We start from the raw sequence: 14,603 nt of genomic DNA on the forward strand, positions 1-14,603 counted from the left end.
ACAAAAACAGAAATATAGATCAATGGAAAAGTATAGAAAGCCCAGAGATAAACCCACGCACATATGGTCACCTTATTTTTGATAAAGGAGGCAAGAATATACAATAGAGGAAAGACAGCCTCTTCAATAAGTGGTGGTGGGAAAACTGGACAGCTATATGTAAAAGAATGTAATTAGAACACTCCATAACACCATATACAAAAATAAACTCAAAATGGATTAACGATCTAAATGTAAGGCCAGACACTATAAAACTCTTAGAGGAAAACAGGCAGAACACTCTAGGACATACATCGCAGCAAGATCCTTTTTGACCCACTTCCTAGAGAAATGGAAATAACAAAAATAAACAAATGGGACCTAATGAAACTTAAAAGCTTTTGCACAGCAAAGGAAACTATAAACAAGACAAAAAGACAACCTTCAGAATGGGAGAAACTATTTGCAAATGAAGCAACTGAGAAAGGATTAATCTCCAAAATTTACAAGCAGCTCATGCAGCTCAATAACAAAAAAACAAACAACCCAATCCAAAAATGGGCAGAAGACCTAAATAGACATTTCTCCAAAGAAGATATACAGATTGCCAACAAACACATGAAAGGATGCTCAACATCACTAATCATTAGAGAAATGTAAATCAAAACTACAATGAGAGGGGCTTCCCTGGTGGCGCAGCGGTTAGGAATCCGCCTGCTAATGCAGGGGACACGGGTTCGAGCCCTGGTTCAGGAAGATCCTACATGCTGCAGAGCAGCTAGGCCCATGCGCCACAACTACTGAGCCTGTGCTCTAGAGCCCGCGCACCTAGAGCCGGTGCTCCAAGACGAGAGAGGCCACCACAATGAGAGGCCTGCGCACGGCAATGAAGAGTAGCCCCTGCTCACCACAACTAAAAAGAAAGCCCACGAACAGCAGCGAAGACCCAATGCAGCCAAATATAAATTAATTAAAAAAAAAAAAAAAGAAACTACAATGAGGTATCACCTCACACCTGTCAGAATGGCCATCATAAAAAAATCTACAAACAATAAATGCTGGAGAGGGTGTGGAGAAAAGGGAACCCTCTTGCACTGTTGGTGGGAATGTAAATTGATACAGCCACTATGGAGAACAGTATGGAGGTTCCTTAAAAAACTAAAAATAGAACTACCATATGACCCAGCAGTCCCACTACTGGGCATATACCCTGAGAAAACCATAATTCAAAAAGAATCATGTACCATAATGTTCATTGCAGCTCTATTTACAATAGCCAAGACATGGAAGCAACCTAAGTGTCCATTGACAGATGAACGGATAAAGAAGATGTGGCACATATATACAATGAAATATTACTCAGCCTAAAAAGAAACGAAATTGAGTTATTTGTAGTGAGGTGGATGAACCTAGAGTCTGTCATACAGAGTGAAGTAAGTCAGAAAGAGGAAAACAAATACCGTATGCTAATACATATATATGGAATTAAAAAAAAAAAATAAAGGTTCTGAAGAACCTAGGGACAGGACAGGAATAAAGACACAGATGTAGAGAATGGACTTGAGGACACGGGGATGGGGAAGGGTAAGCTGGGATGAAGTGAGAGAGTGATATGGACATATATACACTACCAAATGTAAAACCGATAGCTAGTGGGAACCAGCTGCATAGCACAGGGAGATCAGCTCAGTGCTTTGTGACCACCTGGAGGGGTGGGATAGGGAGGGTGGGAGGGATATGCAAGAGGGAGGAGATATGGGGATATATGTACATGTATGGCTGATTCACTTTGTTATAAAGTAGAAACTAACAACAACAACAAAAAAAACCAAAGGCCTCTTACTCACATGAGCAGGGGTCTCTTTATTAAATAGAACATATGTTTTGACTTTTGCCACAGTTAAAACAAATCACCACATGTTATGAATTTTCAAACATAGACTAGGTTTTTAGTGTTATTTATTTGTTTCTTAACGTGGTTCCCAGCAACCATCTGTAGTTAGGAAAGGAAATTTCTCCAAAGTGGATTTGACTGCCTGGTACCTTGTGCTCTTGGGCAAGTCCACAGAAGGCTCAGGACTAAGATACTTCAATTGGTTCTCAGTTCAGCTGCCAGCTGGAACACTGGTTCTATCACAGTCTCCAGCTCATTCATCTCCCATGACTTTTCAATGCTGATATTTTAACAGTTGGTTTTCTTTATTTAGAAGTAAACAGTTTGCTTAAAATAACTGTAGGTCTATGAGTTATTCTTTGACATTTCAAACTATCTTTTCTTTTTTTTAGATCTACTCCTCAACCCTTCTCTTCAAGAGACATCCTCTCATCTTTCTTACCCATATTGATCATCTCCATTCTTTAGATTTCTTCAGTTTTTATCATTTCTACCACTTGCTTTAGAGACTTAACAAATATACAGCCCTGAGCGACCACTTAGCTGTTTCCTGTGTACAGTTAAGTCCCTGATTGAATTGCAAACAGTGGAGACCATATATTATTATTTTTTTAATCTATCTCTACAATTTGAAGTGTTATTCAAAATAAATCTAAGATCAGGATTTTTGATACAACTGTTTTTGTTTTTAATAGTCACCTTCCTCGGCCTGTACCCTTCTTTTTTGACACATTATCTCTTGTGTCCTATGAGACTACTCTTCCCTTCCCTCCCTCCTTCTACCACTCTGTCTTTTCTTTCTTGCTCCTTCATGGAATTATCCTCTCCAACTTTTCCATTCTCACTCTTTATATTCATCCTAGAATCTTTCCATGGCGTTTATCAGATGACTCCCAAACCCATCCCAATAACTTCAACCTCATTCCCACCTTTCAGAATGTTGCTGCATGGCTCTAGCTCCAATTCAACATAGTCCAAATGCAGCTCATCATCTTCAGCCCCAAGTCAGTTCCTTTCTTTCACTCCTTCCAGTGACTTACTCCAGATAGCTCAAGCAGATCTTTGACTCTCCTTCATATTCTGCCTCCCAACAGTGGTGAATTTCCATAGATCTGGACTTACAACCAGGCCCACATTTGTTTTCTCTTTTCTGTCTCTAGTTCCACCATGAGCCTTCTATCAGTATGCTCACTTATGTAATAGTTGTTGAGCTGATTGCTACAAGCCCCATCCAAATGCTCCTTCTTACTGCCAGTGGACTAGTTACCCTATAATATGACTCTGATCCTGTACCTTCCTAATGAGTTAGTGAAAAAAATCTCTTTAGCAGTCTCCATAATGTAGTCTTAACTGATCTTTAAAATCTCTCTCACTACTTCCCATATTTGTGAAATGATTTAATCGATCTGTATTCTAAGCTGCCAGTTAAATGTGATGCAACTTCATTTACCACCTGCTCTTTGCTTATACTGATTTTTCTACCTCAAATGATTTCCATGTAATCCCCACATGTCAAGATGCCACTGAGGCTCCTTCCAGATATTTCCACATCCAGGCAGCTCTCCTTTAATCCTGTAGTTCCTTGTTTCTACACTTTCAGCAGTCATTGTGTTTTCTGTATATTATATTTCCCAGGTAAATACTTCATCCTGGGTTTTTATTTTTCTGATAGGGGTGTTTGGGGACAGAGGCAAACTTACTCATTTTTCTAGACTCTGGAGGACCTTGCATAGTTCCTCACATATGCAAGATTTTATTATGTTGAAATTGAAGATACTAAAAGTATACTAGAAGAATGGATGATAAATACCCTGTACTTCAAAAGGAAAATGAAAGGCTTTTTGTCAGAAGGAAGAGTTAGAGGCAAAAATTAGAAGGCATAGGGCCATAAAGTGTGTCACTTGGCCTGCCAAACCAAAAGCTCATCTAAAGCAATTATACCATTGCATGTTTAAGGCAAGTGAGAGACGGTGAGAGAATCATGCAGCAAAAGTAGGTTTGTTAAATGTAGATAGTGCTTTGTGCCTTAGAATGCACTTGTGATCAAGAGTTCCTGAGTTTTCAGTCATTAAAATCTGTCCTTCTAAGCAATCATATCTTGGCACACAGTTTTAATCCTGGCTGCTTCTAAACAAAAATATATTCTAGTCCTAAAAAAAAAAAAAATCACAGTGATTTATTCCTTCTCTTCACCTTCTCTTCATAAATTCTTTTCTAAAAATTAATTTTCTACAGGGAGAGACTGAGATGAATGATTTTGAAAGCCCCTGATGTTTGGGGGTTATTTGACATTGAATATGCATCCACTTTTCTTCTCCAGTACTATGTGGTCTCAGTTCATTTAATAAGAGTACCAATATACACCTTATTTTAAAAGAACATCAAAACCCTTTCTCCTACAATTATTGTAAAAGAAAAGATAATAATTTCCTGTTCTGCCATGAAATCTGGAACATGACCACAGGTTAAGGGAGATTATCAGCAGTGAAACCAGTGGTAACATTAGTGACTGACTGAAGATAAGGAAGGGGTGCAAAGAGAGAGAGAGAGAGAGAGGGAGAGAGAGAGAGAATTGGGGGAGGGGTAGAGAGAGAGAAAGAAAGAAAGAAAGAGAATGAATGAGAATACTGTCACATCTGGGGGGGAAATGGTTCTCAGGGTTTAATGTACATTAGTAACACAATGGTAAGTTTGTTAAAAAGGAGATTACCAGGTGATAAACCCAGAATGTCTAATTTAGACCGTCCTGGGTAAAGCCTCAGAATTGCATTTTAACAAGCATTCTCAAGTGATTCTATGCCTGAAGTCTGTGGTGCATATTTTGAGTTAAAATTACTTTAGGTTCTGGCCTTGCACTAATTCCCACATCAGCACCTCCTAAGTCCTAGAGGCATAGTTCAATAACAGAAACCATTCCATTTACATGAAGATATATCATAGGTTTAATTTTTTAACCCGGACTCCACTGAATATTCTGATGAATTTATTAAAAATCTCTCCATTTGTGTGCTCTAAATCACCTTCAGTAATTTTACTCTAAAATGTGCAAGAGGTACAGCTAGTGTTGGCCACAGACCTGATTTTGGGCTTTTTACTTTATGTCATTGGAACTCTTATTTGGTTTTGGCCATGGAGAAATGTTCAGAAAGAACCAATTTTAATGTCATTCCATAACATTTTAAAATGTCCACTGAACAAGAATTCTGAGCTACCTAATCATGTTATTTTGTAATGCAGTCCATGGTACCTCCACTGGCATCTAGCCAACACACCCGGGCTCTTTAATCAGTACATAGTTAAATATATTTTAATGACATGTCTGTTGAAACTGTTATTATAAAATATAACTGCAACAGTTCTGGCTATGAACAAATTTTACCTAATATATACTACATGGCCTATGTCAAAATAAAGTATTTGACAAGGGAGAGGAAAAAAGAGAGAAGAAAGAGAGAGATTGACTGAGATTTGTTCTGACTCTAAAGAAAAGGTCAGAGTTATTTGATCTTGATCTCCAGATGGGAAACTACAGATTTATCTCTTATTACATGTGCTTATTTTTCTGCAAAATCTGTGATGAATGAATTTTTGTGAGGATAGTCACATTTTAAGTTCACAAGAATGCTATCAATGGCTTCAGTAAAGATAATAATTATCCTAATTTTGTATCTGTTAACCCCTTTATATATAAATCCACGTTTTAACTGTCAACTTTATTTTTACAGCTAAACTTGTTTGTAATATTATTCTTTATTTCCTGCCATTTGTAGATATTCTCAACAAAGATAAACCATAATTTCACCATGGCAATGCCACCTTCCAAATTTGCCTGTCTGCACATAACACGTCAAATTTTACTCCATTACCTTCTCGTCAAAGATACTGTGCTGGTGCAATCCCTTGCCAAATAATATTGACTTGTTTAATGTTTGTTATCCTCATAGTAATTTTTTAAAGGAGGGACGCCCAGGAGGTGTAAAATTGTTCTTTGACATTTTTGATAATTTATTTTAACTGAGCTAAAATTTACCTCACCTACAATTCAGTGTTTTAACAATTTTAAAGTACACAATTCAGTGGCTTTTAGTACATTCAAAATGTTGTGTAACCATCATCACCATCCAATTCAAGAATATTTTCATCACCCCAGAAAGACAACCCATACTCATTAAACAGTCACTCACTATTCCTCCCCTCCCCTCAGCTACTTGTGACCACTAATCTGTATTCTACATCTGTGAATTTGCCCCTTATGGACATTTCATATAAACAGAATCATAAATTATGTGTCCTTTGGTCTTCTGGACTCTTTCACTTAGCACAGTATTTCTAAGATTGATCCATGTTGTAGCATGTATCAGTACTTCATTCCTTGTTATGGTTGAATAATATTCCACTGTGGGAGTATACCACATTTTGTTTATTCATTTATCAGTTGAGTTGTTTCTACTTTTTGGTTATTATTCATAATGCTGCTATGAACATTTTTGTTTGAGCTCCTGTTTTTGGGTATATACCTAGAAGTAGAGTTTCTGAGTCATATGGTAATTCTCTGGTTAACCTTTTGAGGAAGCTCCAAAATTTGCAGAGCACTTCAGCATTTTACATTCCCACAGCAACACATTAGTGTTCCAATTTCTCTACATCCTCACCAGCACCTGTTATTTTCATTTTGTGGTTTTAATTATTGTAGCCACCCTAATGGGTATGGAGTGGGATCTCATTGTGGTTTTGATTACTTGCTTTTCCTCAATGGCAAATATTGTTGAGCATCTTTTTATGTGTGTTTGGGCAATTTGTGTATCTTCTTTGGAGAAATGTTTATTTAAGTCCTTTGCCCATGTTTAATTAGCATTTTTGTCTTTTTTTTTTTTTTTTTGAAATTTTTATTGGACTATAGTTGATTTCCAATGTTGTGTTAGTTTCTGCTGTACAGCAAAGTGAATCAGTTATACATATACACATATCCACTCCTTTTTAGATTCTTTTGCCATATAGGTCATTACAGAGTATTGAGAAAAGTTCCCTGTGCTATATACAGTAGGTCCTTATTAGTTATCTATTTTATATACAGTAGTGTGTATATGTCAGTCCCAGTCTCCCAATGTGTCCCACCCCCCACCCCCTGCTTTCCCCCTGGTAACCATAAGTTTGTTTTCTACATCTGTGACTCTATTTGTTTGTCTTTTTTTTTTTTTTTTTAATAAAATTTAACTGGCATTTTTGTGATTTTAAAAATTGAGGTATAACTAATATACAAAAAACTGCACATATTTAATGTATACAATTTTATGAGTTTGGATGTATGCATACACCTGTGAAACTATCACCACAATCAAGGTAATAGACATATATATCACCTCCAAAAGTTTCCTTGTGTCCCTTTGAATTTTTTTATCATAAGAATACTTAGCATGAAATCTACCCTCTTAACAAATTTTTAAGTGCACAGTACACTACTGTTGACTACTGCACTATGCCATAGAGCAGATTTCGAGAACAAATTTATCTTGCATAACTGAAATTTCATACAAATGGAAAAAACAACTCCCCATTTCCCCCTCATCCCCCCGTCCCTGGTAATCATGGTTCTAATCTCTGCTTTTATGAATTTGACAATTTTACGTACCTCATATAAGTGGAACCACAGCAATATTTGTCTTTCTGTGACTGGCTTTTGTTGTTGAATTGGAAGAATTTTTAATATATTCTGGATACTAGATCATTATCAAATATATGATTTGCAAATATTTTCTCATATTCCATGGATTGTTTTTTCACTCTCTTGATAGTATCCCTTAATGTACAAAAATGTATGATTTTGATTAAATCAGCAGATCCATTTTTACCTAGTTTTCTTTAGTCACTTGTGCTTTTAGTGTCATATCTAAGAATCCATTGTCACATCCATTGTCTTGAATGTTAACTCCTATTTTTTCTAAGAGTTTTATAGTTTTAGCTATTACCTGTATCTATCTTGAGTTAATTTTTGTGTACGGTATGAGGTAAGGGTCCAATTTCATTCTTTTCCATGTGAATATTGGTTGTCTCAACAACATTTCATTAAAAAGACTATTCTTTCCCCATTAATTGTCTGTCACTCTGTGGAAAATCAATCAACCATAGATGTATGGCTTTATTTGTGGACTCCCAATTCTTTTGATCTATATGTTTACCTTATGCCAATACCACACTGTTTTGATTATTGTAGCTTTGTAGTAAGTTTTAAAACTGAGAAGTGTATGTCATCTAACAGCATTCTTCTTTTAAAGACTATTTTAGTTATTTGGGGTCCCTGGTAATTCCACATAAATTTTAAGATCAGCTTGTCTATTTCTGACAAAAAGGCAGTTGGATTTTTGGTACAGATTGCATAGAAGCTACAGATCAGTTTTGGAGTGTATTACCATTTTAACAATATTAATCGATGAATGTGGGATGTCTTTCTGTTCATTTAGTTCTTTCATTTATTTCAACAGTGTTTGGTAGTTTTCAGTGTACCAGTCGTGCACATTCATTGTAAATTTATTCCTAAGTATTCCGTGGTGTTATTGTAAATGAAATAGTTTTCTTCATTTCATTTCAGATTGTTAACTACTGTAGAAATAAAACTTATTTTTGTATGTTATCTTATGTACTGCAACTATGCTGAATTTATCTATTATCTCTGACAGTTTCTTAGTAGACTTTAGGATTTCCTCTATATGATATCATGTCATTTGCATATAGAAATTGTTTCACTTTTTACTTTCCAATTTGCTAATGACTTTCTTTTGATTACTTCATTTACCTGCCTAAAACTTCCAGTGCAGTGTTGAATAGAAATAACAAAATGGACAGCCTTATTTTGATCCTGATACTAGGGAGGGAACTTTCCATCTTTCTCGATTTAATGTGTTCTTAGCTGTGGGTTTTTCAGAGATGCCTTTTACCGATTAAGGATGTTGCCTTCTATTCCTATTTTATTGAGTGTTTTCTTATCAATAAAGGGTGTTGCACTTTGTCAAATGTTTCTTCTGCAGCAATTGAAATGATCTTTTTTCTTTCATTTTATTAATATGGTGTATTAAATTTATTTTCATATGTTAACTCACCCTTGTATTCCAGGGATAAATCCTGCTTGGTCATGGTGTATAATCCTTTCAGTATGCTGCTAGATTCAGTTTGCCAGTTTATATTGAGGATTTTTGCATCATATTCTTAGGGGACATTGGTTTGTAGTTTTTTGTTTGTTTTTAATGATGTCTTTGTCTAGCTTTTGTACCAGAGTAGTACTAGTCTCATAAAATGAGTTAGAAGTAATCACTTCATTATTTTTAGGGAGAATTTGAGAAGGATTGATGTTAGTTCTTCTTTAAATGTTTGACTAGAAAAGCCATCTATCTGGTCCTGGGTTTTTCTTTGTTTGAAATTATTTGAATGCTGAGTTAATCTCTTTGCTTATTATAGGTTTGTTTATGTTCAGTTAATTCAGATCTGTTTTGTGAATAGGCAACTGATGGGGTTCAGGGCAGGCTGCCCTAGAATGTGCCACTTTGGCATGTGGATTATTTTGAGCTGAAGGCAATCAAGGCCCAACAGACTTAAGAAGAGCTTTTTACCTCTCCCTTAACTGCCTAAGTAGACTTTAGAAAAGGAGCTTATACCAGAAAGAGAGCTATTACCAGATGTAACTTTTTACTTTAGAAAGATTTATCCTCATGACAGGGCAAACATTTGCTGTTCCCATCTTCCTGTGGATTGCTTTCCTCCCTTTGAAGTTCCAGATCCTTGCCTGCCCTCTTCTGCTTAGCTCAGGGTGGCATATAAGGCTCAAGTGCCTGACTGTCAGGGAACTTTATATTTTGGGTGCTCCCGTACATACGAAATTTAATTTGTTTTTCTCCTTTTAATGTGTTTTATGTCAATTCAACTATCAGGCCGGCCAAAGAGCCTAGAAGGAAAGAAGGGAAAAGTTTTCCTCCCCTACACAAAGAAAAAAGATGATGATTTCAATCTTTGCATTGTCAAAAAAATCTCTACCTTTACTTAGACTATTTAAGTAGTTGGCTTGATTTTACAGTATTATCTTGAATAGTCTTATTCTGGCCAGAAGGAAATGATTAATTGCCAGTTTGTGACCTTTCTTTTAGACTTGGGAATGCCTGAGGGCTTGGCATTTAGTTGGAATCTCTTTACACCTTTAACTCCAGGAACTTAGAGGAGTATGCCAGATCTAAGTTGAGAACCCAGTTGAGGATTGTGTACTGGGCCAAGCAACCATACCTCATTTTCAAGATTGTTTATTGAGTAATGGATAATTACTCATTACCCCAAGGGTGTTGCTTGACTATGTAAAAATAGAAACTGAAAGGATGTCAGACTTGAAGGCATTCCTGAGTTGAAACGATCCATGCCCCCATCTCTTGTGATCATTTGTGACTTGAGAGTGGAGTGAATAAGACATTGAAAGCTATGCCTTGAGTCAAGCACACTCCACTTTTCAATTGTTGTGCATTCTGTGTGGTTACCAAATTGTATAGCCACAGGTCACTTAATATGCATTCAACAACCACAAAGATTGTCAATTTTGGTAATTAAAACAAGATTCAATATAATTTTAAATATTAGGGAAAAGCATTATTATAAAAATAGTGATAATAATAATAATGGCTTCATATCAGTGGGAGGAATGATATTGTTAGAGCCTCAAAACAGAACATATTTATTTACCTAGGTGGTGGATACATTGAGCTTGTAGATCACTCTACATATTCGATGTTTATTTTTCCATACTCTATTTCTACTAAGCATGAGAAAATACTCTCTCAACAATTATGGGTTAACAAAATTGGTGGTTCTGGAAGATAGTTCTGGATATTCAAATGAAACATGAAGTGAAGCATTCTGTGGAGGTTTCTCATGGAAATCTACTATCCAGATTCCATCAGATGCTAAGCTGTGACGACAAGCTCAATAGCAGAAGGTAAAATAGAGCGGGATAGATAAAATAGGGATAGAGTGGCAAAGATAAGAATAATTTTCAGTGTTATTCAAAGTTTCTTCAGATTCTGTTACCAGAACTTTATTAACCTGTACAAAACACTTATATAACTTTTTTTAAGTGTGCCTCAGTCCTCTCAGAATTGACATAATCCTGTATTTACAGTTGACCCTTGAACAACACAAGTTTGAACTGATGCGTCCATTTATATGCAGATTTTTTTCAATGAATACATACTGCAGTACTGCAGGATCCACAGTTGATTGACTCTGCAGATATGGGACCATAGATATAAAGGGCAACATGCAGATTTTCCATTGTGCAGAGGGTCAGTGTTGCTCAAGGGTCTGTTGTACCTGGTTTTACCTGATGGTATCTTTGTGCAAAGAAAGATTCATCTGTTCCTCTAGTAGTCAGGCACAGCTTTAAATATGTGTATTGACTTAGCAAGTAGTATGTAGGCTAGATATCAACATTTATAACCTCAGCTGTGAATGAATGACATACCAATAAATAACAGTTATGTCCATTAAGTATTTGGAATTTGTAGCCTATATCTTCAAAGAGCAAATGAAAATATGTAACTCAGTATTCTCAATTTCACCATTTCATTAACACCAAATAGAGAAAACTAATTGCCAACATTTTCCTGTGAATAAGGTTTCAAATGCAACCCCCCTTATTCACATAAACCCTCTCTTCCTTTCTAGCCTCATGGCTCATGCTCTATCATACTTATCCCGAAATCTCTTCTCTGTATCGTGCGTTCATTTTTAACTTCGTGACAAAAATGACTGGTATCATATGTGAGTAGTTGTTCTTCCACATTGTATGTCAGTAGTATTGTGGAACATCTTACAGAGACATTTAAGAAAATGCTTTCACCAATTGCATCTTCTCCAGAATTATATTTTGGAATTGATATTGCAATATGAGGCCCATGTGTTATTTTTATTTTATTTTGTTTCATTTCATTTTTGCTGCATTTTTATAAACCTCGGTATGCCTCTGTAGTTTTGTTACCGAGTCCAAGCTCGCTCTGCTTGCCTCACGACAGGCCAATGAATCGAAGACAAGGTGTTGATGCAGGGAATACGACTTTATTTGGAAAGCTGGCAGACAGAGAAGATGGCAGACTAGTGTCTCTGAGAAACCATCTTATCAGGGTCTGGATGCTAGTTTCTTTTATAGCACAGAGATGGGGAGGAGATGAGGAAGTAAAGTAAAAAGGCCATAAATTTTGCAAATATCCCCTGGAATGGCCAGCCTCAGGTGAGGGGATGTGTTAGTTTCTTCTTTCTTGCAGCCATCCACAGGTGGGCGGGATCAGATTGTCTCCCTGTGAGCTGAGCAGCAGAGGGGCAGGGTCCCCTGAGGCAGGCCATTATGTATGATTAGAATAACCAAAGCAACGAAAAGCAAAGGTTAAGGTCAAAGAAACAGATCCAACGTGGAGTCTGATTTAGCTCTTCCCTGTTAGAGTTTTTGTCTCATCTCCCTATGTTCAGCAACAAAATGCATCAATTTAATTCTATAAAGCATAATTTAATACTGGTTCTGAGGAAATTTCATTGATTTACCAGAAGGATCCCTATTCTTTGTTTGAAAATATCTAACTTTACGATGGAATTGTGCCACTGTTTGACAAAACTTTATAACAGACAATACGTGGAAGAAATTAGTCAACAATCTAATTAAACCTGCCTTTCAGATATTTATTGCTATATTCCCATCACATTTTTCTTTTCTAGCTCCTTCTGTAAAATCATCATAGGCACAGATGCTCTTCTTTAATCACATGCAGATTTATCCTTTGTATTCATGTGGTAGCTCTATTTACATTTACATTCTGAATTCATGTGTTTCTATTATCCTTTTTTCATCTCACTTGTGCTTCATGAACAATTTTTCAGTTATCAATGTGTTTTTTGATGAATTCTGGAATATAATGCAAGACAATGGCTGTAATTGAACAAGCAAATTGAACAAGCAAAAATAACCAAATGACACAAAATCAAATTGGGTGAGACAAGCTATATCCTGTTATCTAAACTATTAGTCAAGGAGAACTGCAAGGACAGCCCTGGAAGGCATGCATGATCACTAGGAAAGAGACAGAACTTAAAAGGATTTGTGTCAGAATCACAACATTCCATGTCTTTTTCTTTAAATCACTTATTGAAGTGTGATATGCAAAAACTTGGAGATTTGATGTATACAACTTGATCCATGCAATCGTCATCGCAGTCTGTGCCATAAACATATCCAACACCTCTAAAAGTTTTCTCCTGCCCTCTTTATTTGTAATTATTTTTGTGTGTGATAAGAAAACATAAGTTCTACCCTCTAGCAAATTTTTAAGTGTACAATACAATATTGTTAACTACAGGTACTGTGCTGTACACAGAATAAGTTCCATAGGACTTACTCATCTTGTGTAGCAAACTTTGTACTCTTTGACTAATACCTCCCCATTTTTCCCTCTCCCAGGCCCTGGCAACCACCATTCTACTCTCTGCTTCCATGAGTTTGACTATTTTAGTTTCCTCATATAAGTTCCTCATGTAGTATTTTTTTGTCCTTCTGTATCTGGCTTATTTTGCTTAGTATAAGGTCTTCAAGATTCATTCATGTTGTCACGAATGTCAGGATATCCTTTTTTATAACTGAATAATATTCATGTGTGTGTGTATACATATATGTGTGTATATATATATATCACATCTTCTTTACCCATTTGTCTGTTGATGGACACTTAGGTTGTTTCTGTGTCTTGGCTATTGTAAATAATGCTGCAATGAACATGGGGTACAGATATCTTTTCAAATTAGTGATTTCATTTCCTTTGGATAAATACCCATAAGTGAAATTGCTGATCATATGGTAGTTCAATTTTTAGTTTTTGAGGAACCAACATATTATTTTCCATAGTGGCTGTACCACTTCACATTCCCACCAACAGTGCCTAAGAGTTCCTTTTTCTCCATATCCTCACCAACACTTATTATCTCTTGTCTTTTTGATAATACCCATTCTAACAGGTGTGAGGTGACCTCTCATGGTTCTAATTGAGCATTTAATATGATTTACTTTTTTCCCTTTCTTAAGCATATCAACTGTACTTCTTTTATTTTTTAACTTTTTTAGTGTTTGCCTTGAGTTTACAATACACATTTATAATTAATCCAAGTCCACTTTCAAATAACACTATACCACTTTACAGGTAGTGCAGGTACATTATAATAATAAAATGTTTCTAATTCTTCCCTCTCGTCCCCTGTATTAGGTAAATATATACATATATATATATATAAAGTGATTTTTTTAAAAGAGACTTCTAAGTCACAACTGTTGGGTAATGAATTCTTAATGCCCAATGAATGATTTCCCCCAAAATGAAAGTACATTATTAAAAGCTACTTAAAATATGTAAAAATTTCAATAAATCAAACAGAAAATTAAAGTTAGAATTAATTCCTGGGGAAAAAATTCCCAGATTAAGGTAATTTTATTATCAAGTCTTTAAATTTTCAAGATATTTGCTGGTTAAATTTCCCACTGTATAGAAACTTGAAATATTAGTTCATTAAATCCATGGAGCTGGGTTTGTCTTATTATTCAAAAATGGAAAAGAATAATATATAAGAAACATATAGAACTAGCTCAGTTTAGCTTGCTCTTGAATATAGATGCAGAAATTCTAAATATCGCCATTCTATTTATAGTGATCAAGACTCACATCTAATG

The sequence above is a fragment of the Eschrichtius robustus genome, chromosome X (genome assembly GCF_028021215.1).
Source record: "Eschrichtius robustus isolate mEscRob2 chromosome X, mEscRob2.pri, whole genome shotgun sequence".
NCBI lineage: Eukaryota > Metazoa > Chordata > Mammalia > Artiodactyla > Eschrichtiidae > Eschrichtius > Eschrichtius robustus.